The sequence below is a fragment of the Pieris napi genome, chromosome 18 (genome assembly GCF_905475465.1).
Source record: "Pieris napi chromosome 18, ilPieNapi1.2, whole genome shotgun sequence".
Classification (NCBI taxonomy): domain Eukaryota; kingdom Metazoa; phylum Arthropoda; class Insecta; order Lepidoptera; family Pieridae; genus Pieris; species Pieris napi.
In genome coordinates this window covers 6,596,980-6,624,264 of record NC_062251.1, presented here as the reverse complement: position 1 = coordinate 6,624,264, position 27,285 = coordinate 6,596,980, and the positions used below count along the sequence as shown (strand labels likewise).

General features: G+C 34.4%; 1 protein-coding gene across 6 annotated transcripts in view; it reads left to right on the top strand.

Moving 5' to 3' along the window:
• LOC125058631 (protein hu-li tai shao) overlaps positions 1-27,285 on the top strand; it is an 87,233-nt gene that overhangs the window by 12,748 nt on the left and 47,200 nt on the right. For 5 of the 6 annotated variants that reach the window (XM_047662745.1, XM_047662743.1, XM_047662750.1 and 2 more), the window contains exon 2: positions 12,039-12,097. The exons of the other annotated variant lie outside the window; for it this stretch is intronic. The gene's annotated coding sequence lies outside the window, so the exon portion shown is untranslated. The remainder of the gene's footprint in view (positions 1-12,038; positions 12,098-27,285) is intronic. 6 annotated transcript variants of the gene reach the window in all.

Sequence of the window (27,285 nt, the reverse complement as noted above, 5' to 3'; positions counted from 1 at the left end):
CAAGTCAAGGGCGTAGGACGGACAAGAAGAACTGGCTACTTACTCTCCATCACTCTTTTCAATTAAGGTTGTTGTAAGCACCTGCAGCAATTGCTGCATCGTCACATGTTAAAGGAATGCGCAAATTAAATGTTATTTTAGTTGCGTCACCTAAACGCACCCAAAAGACCCAAAATGCATTATCAGCTAAAAAAGTTGTTATCGATGAAGTTATCTGTTACCACAAATCTTATCTCACTGTGAAGGTTAAAAGTATTTGAGTAAAGTCTTTTTTGCTTTTCTTTTATACTTGTACAAACTTAAAATGAAGCAAAGAATCCCCGGCACATGCGTCAATAACAGGTACCCACAATTTGTACATAATAAATAGTTTTAGGTTGTAATGTACCCTCAATCATTGTCATATTTGAATTTTTACACGCTTTATATTAGCTTCACCTGTATGTATGTATGTATGTAACCGACACCTTCGGACTCGATTTTGACCCACATTAAACGGACAGATTTAATTCAAACTTTGTACGCTTATAAAGAATCAGCGACAATACAATAATTTCATAGGTTTATCTCGAAAAAACAATGAATTTTTTTTAAATCCACAAAGCAATACGGTTAAATTGAGACAACACGTATTGCTGCTAGGACTAAAAAGTGGAAACAAAAAAACACGCTTTTAAAGCACATCAAACTAAAAAGTGAAAAATAATTCCTAATTTAGGCTGAAAATGGTAATGAACAAAAAATACTGGTATTATTGGGTAAAAGCGTGGGGCGCTCTGTGCCATATTTTTCGTCTATCGAGCAACCCACGCTTTTTCACAATAATACCAGTATTTTTTGTTCATTACTATTTTCAGTCTAAATTAGGAATTATTAATTTTTAGTACTATATTTTAGTTCTATGTGTAATATGTTATAAATCAAAAACATAGCTGTAGCGTAACTGTTTTAGGTAGTTCGGTCGTAGTGTGATGCAACCTTAGCAAATGAATTATTTAGCACCATAAGAACTCTTCCAATTTGAATCTGTAGTCCCTAAACTCGTTCTCGACACACGTACAACCAAATTGAGTGAAACTATTATTTGTTTTCCCATTTTTGCAACATTTATTGTTGCTACGCTCCTTTTAAGCCTGATTTTATATGCTATGTTACACGCTGACATATGGCAGAATCACGAGACGACTTTTATTTATAACGAGTAAAAAATATATTATCTTCATAATTTTACAGGGCCACAATAGTGGGCTCGGAAAAAATCTCAAATTCCGACTAGTAATGATGAATAAATATTTTCGATTATATCATTAACGCTATATCTATTTTCGTATAACTGTTTCCTAATATATTTATATATCTGTAGTATATATATATAGATCGTGATCATTAGTTAAACCAATAGGCAAGTGGGTGATCAGCCTTTTGTGACGCACGCGCTCGCTTTTTGGGTGTAAGGCAAGCCGGTTTCCTCACAATGTTTTGTTTCATCGTTCGAGCGAATGTTAAATGCGCCCATAGAAGGAAAGTCCATTGGTGCACAGCCGGGAATCGAACCTACGACCTCAGGGATGAGAGTCGCACGCTGAAGCCATTAGGCCAACACTGCTCATATCTGTTAAATACTAAAAGAATGTACTTGATTTCACAATAAATTATTTATTGAAAGACTGTTATATTTTTTTAAATAATTTGGGGACGGGCTCCACTCCTTTGTTACTTCCAGGTCTAAATCCAGCCCTGGTTAAATAATAAAAACAAATGTTAAAACATACGTAGAAAGGTGTTCGCCTCATTAGAAACACATCTACTTTCTGATACCAATCGCAGAATGACTTAACAGGAGAGTAATTTGTTTTCTATACTATATACTAATATTATAAAGAGGAAAGATTTGATTTTTTGTTTGTTTGAAATGAATAGGCTCCGAAACTACTGGACCGATTTCAAAAATTCTTTCACCGTTGGCGAGCTACACTATTCACGAGTGACATAGGCTATTCATTTTCAAAAAAATTAGGGATGCTTACTGAAACTTGAATAATCTAACCCAAGGTGTAAAAAATAAACAAAAAACTCCCTTCAATCGCGTGCGCTGCGAAAACTATTAATGATAGAACAAAATGATGTATTACAATTTTTCAGGAAAAGGCTCTTTATTCGTGCCTAGGTATTGATCCTTATCAAAATAATTACCAACGTTTCACATAAGCTACAATTTAATGGCATAACCACCAAAAAAGCATGGTGGATTGGTGTTCTCCTGCCGTTTCTCTTGAATAGTTTACTACTATGTAATATAACAAAAATCTTAGCCACAGCAACGCTTGGCCGAGTCTACTAGTCCTTAATATATGCTAAAATTATAGCATTTTGTTTATCATAATATGTTTAATAATCACGTGCGAAACAATTACATATAAAGTTACGTTAACGGATAAATGTTCAAGGCCGAATACAAATAATAATTCAGTGGCGCAGCAACCGTCTCCTCAGTGTGTTTCATTGATTTGTATTTTTTTTTTGAAGTGAAAGTTCTTTAGGCGCATGAGGGTAAATTTTTACGGAAACGTCACGAAGATGTGCAGCGTTTTTGTCGAAGAAAGGGAGAGAGCCATTGAGACCGATTAAGAGAGAGTAAGAAGGGCGAATTACCTTATAGAAAATCTATTTTTAAAATTAAAATTTCGTTAAAAGAATTTATGAGATATGTATTATGGTCTAAGATCCCGCTATACAACGACCTTCACCGAGATGCTTATTTAATGAAACTTATTTTATATATAATTTAATATGTCAATAAATATAATCCATATGGGTTGCCTAGCAAATTTCAGTCCAGAGTATTTTTAATTAATTTAAAAAAAAATATTTTTTTAAACATTTCACCGGTATGATTATTAGATAAATTCTATACCAATCGAAAGTATGAAGCCCATAGAATATGCAAAAGTTAGGTTGTTTTTAATCAATTAATTATTTATGTGTATATTTTTTATGTGACACTAAAGTATATATACATCTTTAGTATAAAAGAAGGTTTTAGTGATACATATATAATACTACCCTGATTAAAAATATTGATTGAAAAAAGTTCAAAAAATTTACTACATGCAAATTATATAAAAAAAAATTTTTTTAAATATTAATTAAACATACTCTGGACTGAAATTTGCTAGGCAACCCATATCGATTATATTTATTGACATATTAAATTAAATATAAAATAAGTTTCATTAAATAAGCATCTCGGTGAAGGTCGTTGTATAGCGGGATCTTATACTATTAGTATTTTATATTTTATGCAAAATAATTTATTGAAATCTCAGACAAAAAATTCTATAAAAAATTAAATTTATAATTTGTATTAATTTTCGACACTTAATATTTTAATTATAATTAAATTAATTAAATTCCTAACATATCTTCCTTTTCCCTCCCTCTAGGTCTCGGAAATCTAAAGTTTTAGATTTGTATAAATATGAACAAGGCTTAAAATTAGTTTGCCAAAGAAGTTTCACTTCTGACATGTGTACTTTGTACGCACGCACTTTTTTTTATGTAACAGGAGGCAAACTGGCAGGAGGTTCATCTGATGTTAAGTAATACCGCCGCCCGCCCGGACACTCTCAATGCCAGAGGGCTCGCGAGTGCGTTGCCGGCCTTTTAAGAATTTGTACGCTCTTTTCTTGAAGGACCCCAAGTCGAATTGGTTCGGAAATACTAACTCGAAGTTGGGTTTCGAACGCATGATCGGTGTTATCAGTCGCGTACAATTAATACCGTATATAAATGTCTCCGAGCGATGATTTGTGCGATTTCTCAATCAACACCAATTTGTTAAGCGTCGCGTGTTATCAGAGGTTAAGTCTGTGATTTTGATGGCAATTAGTAAAGTAAAGAATCGACGTTGTGGGCCGTATCTACTTTGTATTTTGCCGTATCCGCGATGGTTATATCTCTCAAAGTGAACGAAACAAGAAAACAGTAGAAATGGTGGGGTCTGATTTAAAAAAGAATATATTTATTTATAAAAACACTCCTGCCCTAACAGGCGACCCTAAATTCACAAGAGTGAACAATAAGTGAATAAAATTTACAGACGAAACAAAAAACGCAAACATACGAAATTAATTAGGAAAACAAAATTACATAATAAAAAATACAAGAAATTAACTTACTACTATAGACACTAAACAAATAATAGAATTTTTGTTCACTCAACTGTCAAAAATAATGTTAAATATAATTTAAAAATTACCTGCAATCTAATAACTTCATAATTGTTATTTCAAATAAATTAAGAAATACTATGAAAATCTTTCATTTCGGGTAATATCGAAACATTTCTAAATCCTACAATCACTCTGTATAGAGAAAGATGTATAAAAATGTGATTAAATCCAGGTTTTGGATATGTCGTTCCACAACTAAGCGTTTCTTTAGGCAGTTTTTGCCGCGCACCACCACTATGGAACCAGCTGCCCGCTAAAGTATATCCTTCAAGCAAAGAGCCAATTCTTAAAAGTCCGGCAACACACTTGCGAGCCTCATGCCCGTTTGTCTCGTGTAGTAAAAGTGAGCAATTTTTGTAATAAACAGTTTAAAAAGAAAAATTCGAATGAAATCGTGAATTTATAAACCTACCCTCTTTTTAAAAAAAAAAACAAAAACAGTTTTATCTACTGATCTGTCTCCTTTAAACATAGCGTAAATACATTGTGACAGAAAGAGACGAATGTACTTAAATTAGTTAGATTTAGTTGTTATGAATATGACGGTAGCCCATATTAAATGTTTGCCTTTAAGAACTAGATCTCCGTTGACGAGAGTCTAAATACTATGCCCTTGTATGTGTTTAGTTAGCTCATAACAACGCCCGTACGTAATTTGTAATTGTAATTAGTACTATTAGGGACAGCCTTATCTCGCGTGGCGCCATCTGTGGCGCCTTAACGTCATATGATATGGTTAAATTTCTTCATCTTTTTTATTGAAATGTCTGTGCTTTTTGTGTTTATGACAGACTTCAAATACTTGTCAACTTTTTACACGCTTTATATTAGCTTCACCTGTATGTATGACCGACCGACTCCTTCGGACTCGATTTTGACCCACTTTTAACGGACAGATTTAATTCAAACTTTGCGCACCTGTCAAAGATCGATAACAATGAAATAATCCGAAAAAAAAATGAAAAAAAAAATAAACTAAAAAATAAATAATAGTTTATTTACTGGTATTATTGTGATATTGCAAAAAGCGTGGGTTGCTCGATTGACGAAAAATATAGGACAGAGCGCCCCACGCTTTTTCACAATAATACCAGTATTTTTTGTTCATTACCATTTTCAGCCTAAATTAGGAATTATTTTTCACTTTTTAGTTTGATGTGCTTTAAAAGCGTGTTATTTAGTTTTTTTAAACTATTGTTTATATTATACATGTGTCCTCCAGAAATGGGTATATCTCGAGAACTACTGAACTAATCCTTTCTTAGACGCCTGACCCAACACACAGCCCACAAACCTATGTATGTATGTAGTGTGGCCTCAGTTTCCGCAATTGGTCCGTTGTGCGTAAAGTCCTGGCTAATTAAGCCAGTCTAGCTCCTTCCAGAAGTTTCCTGGCTACTTCGCAGGCTTCACGGACCGACCTCACTGCTTCAAAAATGTATGTGCGTTAGTTTGTTCGTGCATTCCAGGACTACGTGGGTGACCGATTCCTCTGCGCAAGGGACTGTCTGTCGCGCCTAGCACAAAGATATGTTAAATAACGAGACGATTTTGTTGAGGCTAAGAATTCGCTTCGTTGGTTTACTGCTGGGAATGTTGCTAGCCACGACGCTCAAACATGAGCTACCGACTAAAGTGAGAGAGAGTAATGGTAGAAAATAAATAAAATATGTAAGATGCATAAACGTCTCGATTTATTTTTATATTTTTAAAGGCTGGCAACGCACTCGCGAGCTCTCTGGCATTGAGTGTCCATGGGCGGCGGTATCATATAACATATCACGAGCCTCAATAAAAATATTCATAATAATCAATGTTTTCACGTCATTATGGAGACATCTGTCAGTTTAGATGTCAAATGTCATCCATTAAATCATACAAAAAAACTAAAATAAAAAAGGAGTGGTGTACCCTTTAATACTGGCATTTCCGCAATGTATTGCGATACCTAATCTATTAAATTACTGGAATTATTATTTAAATTTAATTCTGCTATTTGCAAAGGCGAAAGCGCTGTTCCATAGTCGAAGCAAATATGATTAATAACGTCCAACGGAACCAGTCCCAAAAATCGTTGGGTGAACGACCTGGTGGGCGGTGACGTCACTCATTGTTTCAATTACGTCTTGTGAATTTTTAATTTTTAACCGACTTATGATTTTTATACACAAGCTTTCGTTGTGGATTCATAGACAAAGGTTTTTATTGAATACAATGAACGAAGATTGAGAGAATGATTGTATTGTATCGTATTGGATAGGAAATACCTAAGAAGCATTTATTATTATTTACAGAATTTAAACTAAAAATATACAATATACGTTTGCTATCCATTAATATTTTCTAAGTACATTTTTAAATCACATATTACGATATGTTAGGGGTTACCCCAGAGGGCTCGCGAGTCCGCTGCCGACCTTTTAAGAATTGGTATGCTCATTGAAGGACTAGGATCTTTTATGTTATATTTTCGCCGCTTCTGCTGCGTACCACCACTATGTGGAACCAGCCGTCCACTGAAGTGTTTTGAACAAATTCGACTTAGGGTCCTTCAAGAAAAGAGCGTAGCAATTCCTGAAAGGCCTGACTTTGAGTGTGTCCAATGTCCATGGGCGGCGGTATCACATAACATCAGATGAGCCTCTTGCCCGTATGCCCTTGTTCTATATAAAAAAAATCTAGACTGTGCAATTGGCTGCCCGAATGATCTTGATATTTGATCGGATGGTGATCCGAACACAGTTATAGTACTGTCATTACTTTCTTATGTATTTTCTTTCTGGGGTCGTACAAGTATTACGTAAGCACTATAAAGGGGGGGGGGGGGGGGTTTTTTTGATTCCCGTATTTGGTGATTACGTCAACAGTAATTATTTACTTTTTACACATTACCCACACATTGTCTGCTTTATCTGCATTGCTTGAAATCGAAATGCATTTTCGAGGATTCCTACAAAAAGTTAATACGTTTATGTATTAACTTTTTGTAGGAATGTTTGTACTCCTTTGATAATAATCTTTGTAAACTTATTAATTAGCATTATTATTTTATAAGCATTATATCTAAGTGGCTGGCCAGATAGCGCTCATAGACCCGCAGGCTCATTGAATGGAGACCATGATGATGATGTTTGTGCCTGCCGCACCTATATTCGACCACAATTTTTTTTGAAGTGAAACTTCTTTAGAATCGTTGTGATTTCAAACCGGATGCAACGGAAAAAGCGACAGTAAAAAGAGACAGACACATAAATTATTAGGATTTGGCGTGGGAGAGAGTGAGAAAGCGACAGTAAAAAAAAGACAGACACATAAATTAATAGGATTTGGCGTGGGAGAGAGTGAGAAAGCGACAGTAAAAAGAGACAGACACATAAATTAATAGGATTTGGTGTGGGAGAGAGTGAGATAGGAGGTATTATACAGTGTATAAACTTTAAATTAGTGTGTATTTGAACATTTTCTGAAATAAAAAAACAGATTTGATTAAAATTAAATAAGTAAGTATGTTGTTTAATTATAAAATTAGATTATTTATCAATTTTATTTACAAATCATTAGTAATAGAAACTTTTTGAAGTGAAATCTTCGTACTACACTCAGTTAAAAGTTTATACACTGTATAATGCTTCCTATCTCATTTTCTCCCACGTTGGATCTTGTGAATTTATTTCAAACTTTTATTATTTTAGTTTTTACCAATTAAAGATTGATATTAAAGTTATAAATAAAAATTTAACATTAAAATATATTTTTTTTTAAAGAAAAGATCCTACATTTAGATAGAGAAAAAGTCTAATTTACATATTTTAATTATAAAAACTTTGTTTTTGAAGGTTTCACTTCTACCACGTGTGAATTGGACACATGATCTTTTTAACTTTCTGTTTTTTTATAAATAAATAAATATGAAGTCTGTATAAGGATAGATACCACGCTTAGGCGTTGTATAATTCAGCATCCGAATCGTTCACGCGTGATAATATCAGTGTTTTACCTAATATGGTATTAAAAATTATGTAAAAGAAATTGAAGAGCTGTCTATTTGACATAAGCGGTGTAGAAGCCGTGACTTTGCTGGTAATTATTATTATTTAGGCTGATCAATTTAAAAAAAATATTATCTGATACCTAACCCGCTTTTTTGACATAGACATAAAATGTATTACTAACGACATACACAGAAACACAAAATAATAATAATAAAAAAAAGAATTCTGCTACTAGCAAAAAATTACTTGTAAAATGTAAAACTGGAAGTGTAATGTTTTTTTTATTGTATTTTTTGTAACATTTTGTTTACCATAATTGTCACATATTTTAGAATAGATAGCTTGTAATATATACTATAGATATATTATATAATATACGATGTGGTGAATTTAATTACATAAATTAGTACTTTTGTAAATAGATATTGTCAAGAATTTAGAAGGAGTCAAGTAGTTTTTGAGTATTATGTCGTACTATTAGTTCGAGCTTTGGCTTAAAATAATTTATACAAAGTTTTGATTCATGTGAAATTTAAGAAAATCTTTGGAAAGGATACATCTTTAGATAATATATAATATTATAGCTAAAGAAGTTAACTAAACAAGTATGTATAGGCTGTAGTTATATTATTGGTTAAAATATCTGCAATGCGAAAATCGTTCGTGTTGGAGCTCGTGCTAGTTTTCATATTCTATTCTATATAAGAAAAAGTTTATAAAAGACTCCATGCCGGTTCAGCGAGTGGTTTTTCAATGGCTTTAGTATTGTGGCATAAATTTAAACCAAAATAATCTTTATCAATTTTAATGAATTGCAAAATACTGAAAGACGGCTGGGTCAATTCGATGTCAGTAATTTATTTATGACTTGAACTTTGTAGAAGGTTTTTATGGAGAGATTTTTTTTTGTATTTAGGTTTTCATTTCGAAATAGCAGTCTCTATAGGGTAGCAAGATGTTGGTATGTAGCTACTCAAGGTAGGGTAAGTAAAATCATATTGAGGCGAAACGAAGTTTGCCGGATCATCTAATGTATAAATAGAAACTCAAAAGTGGCTGGATCAATTCGTGTTTTATATTTTTATTGAACTCTGAAGAAGGTACCGTGTACACTCTTTATAACGAATTTCAACGGCCCTAGCATTTTCTTTCGTTATAGAGAGTGGCCATTATAGGGAGAGAAGAGAAAAAAAACAAATTCAACCAATTACAATAACTTCTTATTTTATTACTATCAATAGGTAAATTATTCTAAACACATAACGCTTTTCTTTTACTGGCCATCTCGCATTTTAAAGTTTGTTTACGACTGATAATACACGATAGGTGACGGTGGTGCGTTTAGTAACTGAGACCAAAATTTCCTACAGCCAATGTACTAAGAATAATGGCACACGTGTTAATGCAATAAACAATAACAAAGGCGAGAAGGCTGTTTATGACCTCAGGTGTCTTTTATAGAAATTTTGGCACCTCAAAGGTTAGTTTTGTAAGCTGATTATAAAAACAATTACACTTAAATATGTTGTTGATGTCTAAATATGAAAATATTTCTTCGTAATATAGAATGTCGGTTGCGTTATAAAGGGTGAATTAATGTTTGGGTTTTGTGTTATTTAAAAGAGGTTACACTGTATTTATAAGGAGAAAATTTGACGGCAAGTAAAAAAACCGGATTTTTTCCGCGAAAAGTGGACAGTCTATGGGTAGCAAAATTTTCCATATAAACAAAGTTCACCGGGTCTAGTGTATAAATAAAAATGACTTGCAAAATATGTTGCTCGCAAAACTCCGACGGCTGGACCAAATCGAGTATCTTTTATTTATTTATTCCTTGAACTCTGATGAAGGTTTTTATGGAGAGAAATATTGGAAAATTTCGGTTTATATTCGGGAAAAGCGAACAGTACGGGGTAGCAAAGTGTTCCATATATTGGTATGTACTATTAATTCGAAATGAAATTCACGGGGGGAGCTTGTTATATTTTTTTTTTACATCTACCCCCGTCTTCTTACAAATGATATTCTAAAATCTTTGAATAGTTTCTAACACTCCAAGGTTAACACTCTGTGGTCGTGAAAATGCTCATGTTTCATTCATAGTGACTACAAATAGTACGCACTGTAGAAAACCATTTGTTTAGTCATGTTACGCTCTGTTAATCTTTGGACGGTACGTGACGTCATTTTCAATCAATGGTCAAATCAACTACCGTAACAACGACCCAACCTCTGATTGGTCGAAATTTGATTGGGTGATTTGAGAATTCGGTTTTAATTCATCTAGGTATAGCATATTGTACTCTTCAGGCTTTAAAAATTCGAATAAAACATTCGAAATTTAAAATTTTGTCAAAACGCTGGTTTGAAAAGATGGCGTCGTATGGCGTGCCATGCCTGTAAACACGTAAACAAACGTCAAGTTTTTGCGTTTTTTTAATATAACACGGGGCAAACGGGCAGGAGGCTGACCTGAAGTGATATGTGATGTGCTATTGCGAGCAATCTAGCAATAGCACATCACATAGAGAATTGGTACGCTCTTTTCTTAAAGGACATTAAATCGAATTGGTTCGGAAATACTTCAGTGGGCAGCTGGTTCTACATAGTGGTGGTGCGACAAAAAGAGCGTTTCGCTCAGTTGTGAAACGACAGACGTCGAAGTGGAAATTCGTATTCTGCCTTCCGATTATGAAACTCAAGGTATTAATCCGAACAACTCCTCTGAACACTCTCCGTACGGTAGAAGATGCAGATGTTTAATTTAAGAATACTATTTTACTTTTATTTATAAGGTAATAATGTGAAGACAATATTTGCAGACATACTATGTCATCTTCGATTCGACTAATCTGTGATCGTTGTGTCACGTGACTGCTTTTTTCATATAGGTAACACTTAAGAACGGCAACAGAAAAGATGTTAAATTGATTGTAAAGATATTGAGCGGGCAAGAAACTCTCCGCCACTCTTTTAAATCGCCAAGTTTTGAGTCATACAAATTGTTTGAACTGGAGCAAATCAATCACAAGGATTTAAATATTAGTCAAACTTATAAAAATATTTATTGATTAATTCACGTTTAACGAGTGTTTTTAATTTATTCAGTGATAATTATCCAATTTCAAGTTATTAATTTTTGAAGTTATACTTCTTTAGGCGCGTTATGAAAAATTTATGAGAGTGAAATTACGATGCACGCGCACCGTGACACAAAATTATCAGTATGAAGTACTAACGAATTTTTTTTAAACCAAGCCGGGCCCCGAGCGTGCGCGAGCGAGATGGGAATAAGACAATCTAAAAGTAAAAAGAAATAGAATATGCGTGAAGTTAGCAGCTATGCCAAGAATTTTAAATGACCATAATGACCTTTGTAGTATTTTTAAACAAATAAAGGAGGTTTAATTATTTTTCAAAGAAATTTAGCAATGCTTTTTCACAAAGACCTATTGTTACTTAGTTAAAAGGTTATGAAACATACCTAGTTATTAAATTAATTGAATAATATAATAAAATAATAATTATTATTATTATTAATATTCATTAATAATTGAATAATATAATAAATATTAAATATAATTGAATTATTAACGTTAAATATTTATTATTATTTAATATTTTAAAAAACAAAGAAAGCCAAAGAAGTATAACTTCTTACGCGTGTACATAAGAACACGCACCATTTTTGTTTTTTTAATTATCTATAACGCTTTTTAATGCCACGTTTTATACATATTACTGTCAATAATACTATATTTTTACTGTCAAATTGCCAATTGGCGATATTTAAGAGTGGCATTTCTGTTTGCAGGTTGTGCATGATTCTACGAGGCGTTTGAGGCGCGACGGATTGCCATTACGATTTATTGAGTGAGTATTTTAGTATGTAGATTTACAACATATGGAACTACATAAAAACCCATAATTAACTATTTAGCCTCACCTGACTTGAGTGGGGACTTGGGTGATACAATACAATCACCATCAGGTCTTACAGATACAGGTCACGCGGCCCATTAGTGCTTGTGGCGGTGTTCTTGTATCTTTCCCTTACCTACAAATGTCTGTTTGTGTTTAAATACATAATAATAGTTGAAGAACTCCAATAAAATATTTTGATTTGCCTTAGACCAAAAAATCTACAAGTGTCAGGCACAAGCTTGCCTATAAATGAAAATTTCCAAGCTCTCTTCAGTGTATAGTGTAAATATATAGCCCCGTTTACGTGTTGATTATTCTGATTATTCATAACGTCTTGTAAAGACAAAGACATTAATTATACTATCCGTCCTCTTGTATAAATTTCCATTTCAATAACACATTACGCTTGTTCGTGGATGATAATCGCGGTGTATTTACGTCCGTCCGCGTTGAACGCACGATGCCTAATGAGTTCAGTGATGCCGACTTCTACAGAACTAGGAACAAGTTGACATACCCCTAAAATCGTTTTAAATCCTCTAAAGTTTTTGTTGTACCCTCGGTTTGAGATGTAATTTCAAATATGCTGGAGTATTATGCTTTTTAACTGAAATCAGTTATAGCTACGCTTGGAGTTTATATTTGATTTAGTTTATTAATATAAATTGCATAGAATCGTGCGTCCTTTTAAGAATTTTTTTTTAATACAGGGGATCTTGATTACTCCTAAATTTGGGGGAAAACTCCCAAGTTCGCATCACTGGTAGAAATGTAAATTAAAATTGTTAAGTCTATCTTTTGGGTTATTTATTGAGTTATTTAGCTAGAAGGCTTGATCAAGTGGGCTTGCCTGCAAATCCTGCAAATCAGTATACTGTGTATTGAGCATGATATTTTATGTAGGAACAAGGAAGGAAATCTAATGATAACAAGGAAAGTCGATGTTAAGGTTTTTGATGAGAAATGTCGAAATATATAATCGAAAATAATGTTTCGAAAACTACTTTGCGTAAACTTTTAAGATATGGATGTATCGTTCGAAATTCAAATCGCGAGCGCCATCTTCCCGCGCGACTTCCCGCGCTCCCAATTGGTCGCGTCCTGTAACGGAAGTGGCGTAATACCGTTCCGTCAGGTGATTTAACCGAGTGTAGGCCTGTTTCCGGTTTTGTGTCTGGGTTATAGTATAATTATATGCGTGTTTAGGGGAATTTGTTTACTGTTAACTATCGAGGTCTCTTACGAGTGCACTTTAGAACAGAATCAATTACTTTATGATATTCTATCTGCTATTTCTAAGGATAATTTATATCCGTAACAATTATTATTGAAAATACTAGTATTAACTAAAGAATTTATCAGTATCACTTTGATGGCTGTCTTTCATGTTCCGCTTCACTAGACATTTTCTTTTGCAAACTGGAATTGAATCCTGGTGGGAGTCTTTCTTGGGAGAAACCGTAATGATAGTAGAACAATGTCAGATTTGACACCCTAATTAATCCGACGAGTTCGACTAACGCCCACGCGATTGGGCCGCCGGTACCAGCGCTATGACCATCATTTTTCATTTTTGAAGTTATACTTCTTTAAGCGCGTTATGAAAAATGTATGAGAGTGAAATTTTACGATGCGCGCGCACCGTGACACAAAATTAACAGAATGAAGATGCCCACGGAAGATGCTACGGCATTGGACATAATTTAAAAACAACATTCGAATAATAATAGAATTTATGTTACACTTAATGTAAGAGAATAATAATAAATATTTATTTATTTAATTTTTCAAATGTAAACTGAACTTTATTCACTAAAATGACTCCTTTTCCAGTCTTTGATTATTTAATTGTAATTAATTATTTGCATGTAATCAAAAACTATTTTTAATAATGTCAAAGAAGTATAACTTCTTACGCGCGTACATAAGTACACGCACCCTTTTTTTTTTTAAATCAACACATTCGCGTCGGTATGGCGGACTGTAAGTCACACCGGAAAAGTTTGGCATGACACTGCCGCCTCTTATTTTTTATGGACTATCGAAAAATACTAGAAGAATCGCCATACTGGTACAAATGACCCACTATTTTGTGTCACTATCTCCCGGCCTATATCTACAACAACCGCCACCGAAGTTAACTCGCGCTTAAATATAATTTCTAATTGCCACTGATTATAAAACAAATAGTACGCTTCCACATTAGGTGAAAGTTACGAATTTTCTATTTACAGTAAGCGGTTTCTAAAGTATACATGACGAGTTCTATCTAATTTCAGCATCAGACGTCAGAGAATGATAGAATGTTTACTTCAATATTGAGTTTTTTTAGATAAATATAGTGCTACATACTTGTGCTAGTGGATATTAGTATTGCCAGTAAATAAAAATTAACCATTATAAGGGAATGATTTGAAGTCATGCAGGCTAAGGGAGGGTTCAAGTATTACGTCACGCAATTTTTGGGGATTATTAACCCCCCCCCCCCTCTCCCATGTAACGCGCCGTAACGTTTTTCTGTATCCAATAGTAAAAGGTTTCGTGACCACCTAGTGACTCTTTATACCTAAAAGTTATCATTATGTGGTGTAAAGTACTGGAAAGTCGAAAATAATATTAACAATAATGCGTAATTCAATCCCCGCCCCGCATCGTGACGTTTTACAAATGGACCCCCCCCCCAAAATTCGTTACGTAATACTTAAACGCTCCCTAATAAAACGATGTATTAAATAAATAATGTGACACAAACATAGGAACAATTACTGATAATGATAGTCTTGTTGTAATTTAAGATACCTAGCAATCAGAACTTTGGCATTGTAATTAATGCGAGGACTATTTTTTATTAGAAGTTGGTAAATAGTAAAATTGTTTATTGTACGCATCAAGAAATTACAGCTAACTGAATATGCATCTAACGGGCCATTCAAGTATAACGTAATCAGATTTACTGCAATTTATATCCCCCCCTCCAATTGTCAGCAGAAGTAAGCAAAGCTCTTAAAAATAATAGTACATAAACGTATTAATTTTTTGTAGGAATCCTCGAAAATGCATTTCGTTTTCAAGCATTGACAATGTGTGGGTAAAATGTGTAAAAAAGTAAATAAGCACCTTATGGCATTACGGTATTCTTGTGTTGGTGTAATTATAATCATGTTTTATCGTAATTCTTTGGTTCTTTTTCGCGCTGTTTTGATAAGTAATGTTTGATATACTTGTTATTATTATTTAATTCTGCAAAAACGTGTAAACAAACTTTTATGTGCGCTTAAGACTCGTACGGAGAAGAAAAGCTTATATCTAAAATGTCGACGCTGATCATCTACTTGCCTATTAGAAAAATTATCACGAAACAGATATCTGAGGCCCGACCTTTAAAAGGTTGTATCTCGGTTGATCTCGCAAGGAGGAACATTGAGGCCAGTATTGTACAAAGCTTCTATTAATCTTTATATTAAATAAAATTTAAAAATAACAATTAAAAAAATATGAGTGTTATAATCCCAATATAGAGGCTACTATAGAGTCAAAAAAAGGTTTAGGTATGCGGTCTACTGTGCGCAGAGTATTCCCCGATTATTACGTTTCGTTGACATAAGTTAGATTGACACTAATTGACCCAGATTCTAGATGGAAGTAAAAACATTTACAAGGTTGACGGGATTGTATCAATGCCATTTGACCATATTTTATTTGTTAGTTAACATTTGACATATATATATGTCTGCCCTATTCAAAGGAGCTGGATCCTAGATGATGTATTTTTGCTCTCAGCTGAAGAACCAATAAAAAAAAGTATTGTCTTTTATTGACATAACCTTTACACATTTAAAGAAAACACTTTTTAACCGGATTGAAGTTATGTTTTTAATTTTCAATTATTTTACATAATTTTAAATTTAACCGACGTTTCGCGTGCTTTACAGCGTGCGTGGTCACGGTGACTGCAGACAAAAGGTTTTAAATGTCAAAAAGTATCACAGCTGTAGAAAAAACCAATCTTCAATCCGGTTAAAAAGTGTTTTCTTTCAATAAAAAATAAATCAGTGGCGCTACAACCTCTTTGGGTTTGGGCCTCAGATTTTTGAATCTGTTTCATGATCATTTTTAAATCTAATAGGCAAGTAGGTGATTAGCCTCCTGTGCCTGACACTCGCCGTCCACTTTTTGGGTCTACGACATGACGGTTTCCTTCACCGTTCGAGCGAATGTTAATTGCGCACATAGAAAGAAAGTCCATTGGTGCACAACCGGGGATCGAACCTACGATTTCAGGGATGGGAGTCGCACGCTGAAGTGTATAGGACCTATTAAAATGTTTAAGCTAAATGTGTCTGCCCCAAAAGTTAAATCAAATGTCGTGCCAAGGCTGCACATTTTGCTCACTTAGGCTTTCTTAGTTTTATAATCGTGTCGATTGCCTAAATCGTCGTATGACCCCGTTATGACCAGACGCACACTTCATCAGTATCAGTGTAGCATTGCATTTTATCGCATATTATCATTGAGCAATTATTTATACTGTTGTACGCGAGTGATAAAAAAAACTTTTGTATTTTTGCGTTAGTTAAAAACATCTTTTGCACTTACAGTATAAACAATAAACATATGGTGCAACGGGCGGCCTTATTGCTTCTAAGCGATTTCTTCTTTTTTTTCTATTTTCTTAATAGTAGTTTTATTTATCATATGAATCCAATTTGACCAGTTTGGTTCAGCTATTCTTTTGATCTCGGCCCCCCATCATAAAGATATTAATGAAACAGATGCAGAAACATGTCTGTAAATCTCCTTGGCGACTTCGTGATGACATAAAAAAACGTGTTGAGCATGAGGTACAGACCCGAGCTGTAATGCAAGTTCTGTACATCTAGAGCAAACAACGTCTATGGCGAGAGAACGATGTGGTGTTCGCTATCGCGGCTAATAAATGTGTTTAATTGAATTACGTGTTATTGTTAATATTATTTTCGACTTTCCAGTACTTTACACCACATAATGTTAACTTTTAGGTATAAAGAGTGACTAGATGGTCACGAAACGTTTTACTATACTTGGGTACAGAAAAACGTTACGGCGCGTTACATGGGCTGGGGGGGGGTAATAATCTCCAAAAATTGCGTGACGTAATACTTGAACGCTCCCTTATATTATTCTGTAAAATAATAATAAAAAAAATAAACATATACGAAGCGATGTAATACGTTTATTACGCAATCTTTTAAGTAGGTAAAACGGCTATACATCGCGAAATCGGGCAACGCCCACGGCGTCTAGTAAGGGCGCCTGAGTCACCGGTCGCTGACCCTGCGCGCGCGCAGCCTTCGTTCGATCGGGTCTTAAGCCCAAAACGATTGGCGATGTTTTTCCAATACGTGTGTTAGTTTTATTAAAAACAGAAGAAGGCTGTGGAGTGACTGGCCAATTCTTGGCCAGTTCTTGATTGCTAGTAGTAATTGTAAATTTGGGATCATTTTTCATTTTCAAAAAATTTTCGTTAGAACTCTAGCAAACAATAGTTATCTTAGTGATTTACGCAACTGCCGTGAGGTCGCTTGTTCTAATCACCGTTTGCTCGAAATCGTTGTAAGAAAACAGACAAAATTCATATCCAAAAACGTAAGGCACAGAAGGTTGACACACGTAGGTATATAAAATTAAAATGATTAAGGTAACGAAGCCAAAAGTCTTGGTTTTTTGTATCGCCATGTTATTAGCTATTTATTATTTTATTTATTTATTACTCACACTTCGTTATATTTAAAAAAAAACATCATACATGTACATAACAATGATAAGGTTTGCAACGGGCAGCCTGATCGCTAACAAGCAATCTCTCCCATTCAATCCAGTACGGGAAAACAACCTAAAAAAAAATATGATGGGTAAAGTTCAAAAAGTGCATAACCAATATAGTAAAAATTAAAGAACCTTAATCTAAAATAATACAAAAAAGATATTAATAAAATAAATTATTATTTATTTAGAAAACATTACAGCTTACTAAATAATTTTTAATCAAACAGACTGCAATAGTACAGATAATGCGTGTGCGTGTATTAAAATCGACTTGCTTCAGACTTAATAATTGACTTTTATTTTGGTACAACCCTAAGTTATTTGTATGTAAATTGTAGTTGTAGTCCTCGAAAGGGGATAATTCAGTATCCCCTTGCAAAGGAATAAATAATTTATAACATTTATTGCACTTTCTCCCATCATAGACTAGAGGAACGAGAAATATTCTACAAATCGTCTTTCTTTTTAGTGGATGGATTTTTTTGAAGATTTCTTTTTTGGAGATACGGGAGTTGATTCCACACTTCGCAAAGAAAACATCTTGAATAGCTTAGTTGTGGAACAACGGACGTTTAGGTGATACGTGTGGACTTTTTCTGCCTCGACGTCAAATGATGAAAATCAGCTGCAGGTATTAATCTGAACAACTCCTCTGAACACTCTCCATGGTCAATGCGGTAGAAGATGTATAGTGTGGGGTCACTACATCTCTACGCAACGCCAAGGGATCAAGCCGTTCGGAAAGAGATCGGTTGTCGACGATTCGAACCGTTCTTCGTTGAATACGGTTAAGTGAATGGAGCAGGTACCGGGGAGCTGCTGCCCAGAGGTGAGAACGGTACTACATGTGGGGCCGAATTTGCGCTTTATACAGTGCAGTACCGAAAGTAGTATCAAAGTAGTATCGTGCAAATGTTTATACAATTAAAATTTCTTTTAAATAAAATATATTACATATACAATCTTACTTTATATATTATTACTTTATATATTTATATTCGTCACCTATACTGTCGCTACTATAATTCAGCTCCACGGTATCAAATTTTGTTTAATTTATAAGCAAATGAATTATGTCATTCTTTGAAGTACGGCAGTTCTATGGCTATTGACCTCATGGTATCTCTATATTTAGATGACCCTATAACCCACTGACTAAGCTCTCAGATATGTAACAGATGTGGTCTGTTCCACCAATTAACGTGAATCTAATTTTTGGCCTCAATCAACCATTGTTTTATAATTTTAGTAAGTAAATGGGCGGGTTTGGTTTCTGGATGGGGATTTTTTAAGGACATTTTAACGTATATTTATTTTGTAATGCTACAGCTAACAGTACATAGCAAATATACTAATGATATTGCCAAAAATGGAATACAATTCATAGGTTAGCGACGGAAAAAATCTATAAAAAATATTAAATACATTTAACTCATTCTAATTAGGTTGTGTTGTGTGATGGTGTGAAAGTGAGGGGGTGTATGGTGTGCTCATGATGCAGGATATTAGCGCTATTCATATTCTTATTACACATTTTAAGCATATTCCGCGATAGCTTCAATAGAATAATTCAAGGCTTAAATATATTGTAAGTACAGTGTCTGCAGTCCATGACATATGGTCTTGGAAAGAGGATCGCCGTGACAATAATTATGCGAAGTATTTTTTTCTACGCGTAAAAAAATGCCTCCGTCGTTTGCTTAGTTCATCAAAATCCTTACAAAGGCGCTACAGATGTCTATATGTTTCGTGATATTTCCTTCCAATTTCCCCGTACTAGACTATCTAAAGTCAGTAATTCTTTTTTGGGAAAAGGGATACTTTTCTTTAATAAAATCCCAGAAGCTCTTTTATCTCTGCCTTTTAATAAATTTAAGAAATGTATGTAAAGCTGTGTAAAAAGGCTTACTATAAAGTTAACGATTATCTATTTGATAAAAGGGCCTGGGACTGGTGCTAGATAGCCTACTTCTAATTAATTTGCGATATTTGTTTTAAAATCAGTGTTGTTTGATGATTTGCTATTTTAAAAGAGAACCGAGAGCTTTTTACTCCGGCTTTTTCTCTCGGCCTACACCCTCTGTCTTCTTTGCCGATGAGTAGGGATGTCTACAGATACAAATTTAATGACGTGGAATAAGTTATACCTATATCTTATATTCCATAGTAAAAAAAACGACTTTTTAATATGGAAAGTATGGATTACGCTGACGTAACACTTGTATGGGTACAATTCTTCATGCAACTTCCCCATAGTAACAAGGGCAAAGTTCGACGCTCTATCGATCGGTGTGTAAGGGAAATGAAGGCGTCGTGATTATTTCACCGACTCCAAAAGGATATCAGTTTGCCCTTGTTGGAATTGGATATTTGAGGATGTATTCAGACTTTCTTTTGTGTGCTTGATAGATATTGAAAATATGAAGGTATATCTTTGATTAGTTTTTGATATGTGGGTACCCACAGTATTCAGACTTTCTTTTGTGTGCTTGATAGAAATTGAAAATATGAAGGTATATCTTTGATTAGTTTTTGATATGTGGGTACCCACAAAATATAGGTACCAAGGCTGAAAGGTGTTTGAAGATAAATTTTCGAATTACTTTGTATGGGTACAAAAAATTATTTTGACATTGATAGCATTAAGTCACGACTGTTAAATACCCAAAACTCTATGTGGGTTAGACAGATAAGGCTGGACAGATACAGTACATAAATTAGAGGTGGTTGTGTGTATTGAATGTACAGCAAAATGTACAGCCTTGTACGAGCCAAGGCTGTACATTTTGCTCACTCAGGCTTTCATTCATTCATTTCGTGTATTTATAAAGTATTCTTGTATATTAATTACGATGCTAATAGGTTCGTGGTAAACGATATCGTGTTGGTTGTTTGGGGTCGGCGTTTTTGCCGAAAATATTTGATGGGGTTCATGTATGACTCATGTATGTTATTTTTTGGTTTATACGTTTAAGTACTGGTTGAATCTACTATAAAGACACAATTTTTGACATATAAAATATAAATAAAATCAGCTATAACCCCAAATGGGTATTAGCCTCAGATTGAATTCGTTTCTTTGATATTTTTTTTAGGCAGGTAGGTAATCAGCCTCTGGTCTGACACGTAAAAACCCTAATATTTCCTAGGGATATTTTCCTTCACCTTATGAGTGAGTGGTAAATGTGCACATAGAAAGAAAGTCCATTGGTGCACAGCCGAGGATGGAAGCTACTACGATACTACTACTCCCAAGCGAAATTAGAGAATTATCACTGAATACAAAATAAAAAATTAATCAATAAAGCTATAAATTTGACGATTATTTAAATGATCCTAATCCTTGGGATTGATTTGCTCCAGTTCAAACAATTTGTATGACTCAAAAATTGGCGATTAAAAAGAGGGGCGGAGAGTTTCATGCCAGATCTTCTTGCCCGCTCTACGCCCTTGGCTTGCGATAAGTGTACTTTTTTCTATATGGGGATGACAGTACCACTCTATAGCAATTAAACCTGCTGCTTTTAAACAATAAATGTTTTTTTACAATGTTATATTATGGCGAATGGGTTAGATAATTTTATCAGCTTCTTGCCCTGAATCTATTGAATGGAAAATTGTAACATAAATCTGTTGTTTGCCCTTAACAAGGGGTGGTTTTGATCTACACTAATGAGAGTTTGAACAGGATTTTGTTAATCCAATTATCGTGGCAGTTTATATATCAGAAGCGAAACATTAAAGTTAATAATGCCAAAATTCCTTTAAACATGTTGATACAGAAATGTATTAAAATTATTAAATAACAATATTTTTATTTGTATTGATTGAATTTGTATTACTAAGATATTGAAAGGGGGAAAATATGGTATTGGTATATTTTTTAATTGAAGAAAAAAGAATATGTAAGAAAGTCATACTATATGTGTAGGAGATTATATAGTACAGTAATCCCCTCTATAACGCAATTCCCATATAGCACGGTATTCCCGGTATGAGATTTCTCAAGTTATATTTCTGTAGTGTGAAATTTATAATGATTTGTCAAGTACATAATTAGTTTTGCGTACCTTTGCAACTATTAAATTCGAGTTACTAGTTTTTGAATTGTTTAAAAAAAGGTTTTACGAGAATACTCTTATAACGCGGTCCGAGTATACCGCGTTATAGGGAGGATTAATGAACTACACGCTTCAGCGTGCGACTCTTATCCCTGAGGTCGTAGGTTCGATCCTCGGCTGTTCACCAATGGAGTATTATTCTAATTGTGCGCATTTAACATTCGCTCGAACGGTGAAAGAAAACATCGACCCAAAAAGTCGACGGCGTGCGATAGGCACAGGAGGCTAATCACCTACTTGCCTTGCCATAGATGCAGAAATCTGAGGTCCAGACCTAAAAAGGTTGTAGCTCCATTGATTTATTTATTTTTATGCGAGTCAGACCGCGGGGTATAGGTAGTTGAATATAAATGTTGAAAAGGAGTGCCTACAGTCACCCCACCCCACATCTGGGGTGGAATTGCATTCATTTGACATTAATCATTAAAAGTCGCCCATTTAAAAGTCAAGTACTTTGAAACGCTTTCGTAACTAACAGACTGGATTTTGATTGCGAACTGGAACTTTATGGAGTTGCTGTGTCTCGCTGTGGCTTTAGTTATTTTTTTTTTAATTAAAAGTCATGACTATCTGAGTGGAAGCGTGTGCCCGAGGAAGTCTTTGAATCACGGTCCATCGATGACATGGAGGAAACTGTGTTTGATCCAAAAATCATTCTGATTATCTGCAGATTCAATCTGAGACCAGGTAGAATTTATATGGGTTTTAGCGAAATGGGATTATTGTACACTGTAAAGTGATATAAGATTTTTGAGTAATTTAATTTAAGGTAATTATTTCCACTATGTGGCACCAGCTGTCCATTGAAGTATTTTCGAACCAATTCGATTTAGGTTACTTTAAGAGTACAATTTCTTAAAAGGCCGGCGACATACTCACGAGTCCATCTGGGTATTACTTAACATAAGCCTAGCCGGTTCTATAAAAAATTATTCGTTGAAAACATCAGCTATATTTTCACAAATATTTAATGAAAACTTATTAAATTCAAATTTAGGTGCGACATGAATTATCTTTGTAAAACAATTCAGAGAGATTTTTATATATATATGTCACACACGTATGTGTAAACAGTAGATTTCACATATATTTTGCGTTAATTCCTAACAGTAAATAAAAAATTGATACAAGTACTTTTAAATGTCTTCATTGAAATGAAAGAGAATTTCTCACAAAGCAGATACAAAAACAGTCTCCAATCGCTATTTGTCTACGTTAGTAATAAAATGGCCGACGGCGCGTCGCCATTTTTATTACCATATATTGTACTGCCAAAGATATATACTTCTATAGTCATAAAAGTATTTTTCATACAGTGTTGGCCTAATGGCTTGAGCGTCCGACATCGCCGTCTCAAAGTCACAGTACACTTATGAACGTCATCAAGAAATACATATTAAATGCTTCTAATTTGATAATAAAACAATTTTTTACCGGATTGAAGTTATGTATGTATTAAAATCTCAAGATACACAATCCGCGAAAATAGAGGACACCGTGAGCCATTTCTGGCAAAACCCTCCATCTTTTAGTCGATACCAACTCCGGGGAAACAAATACAGATAATGCAACTTTTTCTACAGCTGTGATACTTTTTGACATTTAACACCTTTTGTCTTCAGTCACCGTGCCCACGCACGCTGTAAAGCACGCGAAACGTCGGTTAAATTTATAATTATGAAAAATAATTGTAAATACATAACCTCAATCCGGTAAAAAATTGTTTTAGTATCAAATGTGTGAAAGTTATGTCAATAAAAGACACTATACTTCTTATTTTACATTTACTGCCAGTTCTCAAATCAAGGGCTTAGAACGGAAGAGAAGAACTGACAATAAACTCTCCGTCACTCTTTTTAATCGCCAAGTTTTTTGTTTTACACAATGTTTGTAAGGAGCTGTAACCATTACACCATGTTCAACATGACATCTTAAGTAATTAATAATAATAAAATAAATTAAAAACAAAGATTGGTCCTCTATCAGCAGGAGACGTGGTGAAATAGAAGCACGCACTTACATTCTCGTGGGAACAACACACCTTCTCATCCCTGAGGTCGTAGGTTCGAATGGACTTTCTAAATGTGCATTTATCACTCGGTGATGAAGAAACATAAAAGAAAACATTATGACAAAGGAGGAAATTTTCGAAACTAGATAGTGATTATAATAAAATATTCTAATTCTAATTATAATAAATTTTTTTTTATGGCTCTGGCACGGTTTGAGCATTAGCCAGCGTCAAGTATAAGATTTTTATAATTCGTGCTTGCCTTAGAAATTCGACCGTGTCCTCCATGTACGGTTTAAGCACTCGCCCGGTACCGCACAACCCTCCCAAAGGCCGAGAACAAATTTAAATTAAATTAAAACTTGCCCTCGAACCGGGAATCGAACCCGGTACCCCTCACCTAGCTGCCACGTAATAAGACCGCTAGGCTATGAGGCCCTATAAATACATGTTTATACTTTACGTTTAATTGATATGACCGTTTACGAATAAAATCAAAAAATTCAAATTTGGAACAGGCGGAAGCGCATTCCACGTCCGCGCGTCGTCTATTTCGGTCGTCTATAAATTCTTTTTTGGTTAAAAATAAATTATTCTCTCACCATTTGTACGTGTTGATATATTTTGATAAGCCTTTTGCTCGGCTGTTTTGTGAGTCATTGTTTATGTTTGAGATTTGTGTTAATAGAAATTCGTTAGCTACCCTCTTAGTATAATAAGAGGTGTTTAGTTAAACTACTTAGCGGAGTTATGGGAGAAAAATTCGGTAGTAGCAGCAATCTATACTTATATTATATAGAGGTAAAGTTAGCGTGGTTATTGTGGGTAATCTTCTGGATCTATTGAACCGATTTTGATGCAATAAATTTTGACAAAATCAGTCATTTTAAAAATTGTTAATACATGTTTTTTTTTTGTATTTTTGTTATGTGTATGTTTGTAAGGTAATAAAGCAACATCTTACGGATGATAGTCGAAAGAATGGAGTGCCCCTATTTACGACACTGCTCCGATATCTCCGCAGGGCTTTGTACCTGATAGTTTTTTTATTTAACTACTTTTTCCTTATTTTTACTAATTCTCTAACATAGATCTTAAGAAACTATTGTTACTAACTCACTAATCAATCAATGGACTGTATTTGTCTGATTAATAAAAAATATTATTATTATTATAAATAAATAAATAAATAAATAAACATTTTAAAAATTATTTTACCGAAGAAGGTAGTCGGAAAAAATCGTTTCTTACGAACGCTGCCTTAACGATGACAGATATATGATTGAGAAAGTTGTAAACCTACAAAAAGGACAGCATATGTCTAACTTTTATATTATATTATACAAGTCAATTTTAAAACCTCCTATTTTTCACCAATATCTAGAGTGATTCATGAGGAAGGTTTAGTAATATAATTTTTCACGGTTACCCATACAAAAGCGGGGTGGGTAGGTAGTGGTTTATATATGATAAGTAATTGCCTATTTTGCGTTTTATCTAAATATATCCACTATCACTATACACTTCATGTAATAGGATGTAAACGGGCAGGAGGCTCACCTGATGTTAAGTGTTACCGCCGTAAACACGTTGCCAGAATGCTCGCAAGTGCGTTGCCGGCCTTTTAACTGTAGCCACTGTAGTACACGGTTAGAAACAAATATCCCTTTTACACGCCCGTATCAAGTTTGTGCTCATCGTTTAATGGTCGTCCTGGTAACAAATTGTGTCGAGTTTAGAGTTTATACCTTCACAAGTATCTGATTGTTCTCCTTGTGTATGATAAGAGAAGATATATTTTAAAATAAAAAAAAAATTGGTTGTTTGTAAAGTAGGTTTACGATCGAGATGTTTACGTGATAACGTCTTATTGGTGATATAAGTTTTTGGGAAGTAAGGAATTAATGAAGATAACAATTTTTTCAAATTTTAAATTACATCTATCGTTTTATTCACGGAAGATCGGTCCACTCACTCGAACGCTATGCCAGCCTCCGCTCGTGAGGATTCCGCGTGACAAGTTTCACGGAATGACTGGCAGCGCTCGAGATGAGACGGGAGATCGGTCCGTCTCTCTCTCGTTATACCTGCGATCGCGCTCGTGAGGTTTTGGTGTGACACAAGTTTCTGAACATGTCACCCGACTAAAACGATTTTAAAGACGTTATCACGTCAATATATCTTCCATATCCCTAAACAAAGTTACATTGCGACACTAACGGCTATGGTAATGTATGGTGGAAGCACCATTGCCTTACCAGGATAAGACAGTTCAGACGTGCCAAAAACATGCCAAAAATGGCCCGAGCCGAGTTTGCGTAGGCGCCGGGCATATTTGTGCAGTATTGTTCTGATAATCCTCAAGGTATGGCGTAATGAGCAGTCGTGAGGCCACTTCAATGAACGAGTCTGCGAATCATTACATTTGATAACTGCGTACGCGCATAATGCATGGGCGATAGCGTTTTAAACCTTTTTATTGGATACATTTTAAATCTTTGAAAATATTGACAAACTATTTAAGACAGTTTTTGCCGCGCATAAACACTATGTGGAACCAGCTGGCGAATGAAGTATTTCTGAACCGATTCCACTTTGGACTTTAAAAAGACTGGTATTGAGAGTGTCCATGGGCGGTATCACTTAACATCAGATGAGCCTCCTGTTACATAAAAAATATTTAAAGATTATTACAATTTAGTGGCGCTACAACCCTATATGGCCTTGAATTCAGATTGCGTTTCTTTATTTTATTTTGTATACAAACGTGTTAGCATTTAATATTTATTTAATTAAGTAAACTATATGTGAAGATTTTTAATTGGCCCATAATGTTATATATATATACATCTATTTCTGTATTGTGCTGTGAATCTTCTGAATCAATAAATAAATAAAAAATAATAAAAAAAACTAGTTGTGGCATCCTTTCTCAAACACAAATTAAAAGCGGTTCGAACAGGAATTCAGACTTGTGAGCTTCAATCCTGCCCTTCAGGCGGATGACCACCCCGCGATGGCCCAAGCCGAGGTTCGAGTCTAGCAGGAGACGCCCTCGCACTATTCACTGGTACATTACGAGTACTTAGTTATGTGTGTATTTTAAAGTTGTAGTAGAATTCAGAAATTTATAGTGGAGACCACAAAATTTCTATAAAAATATTAGTTTATGACTTGTACCACACGTCCCACTCTTTGCT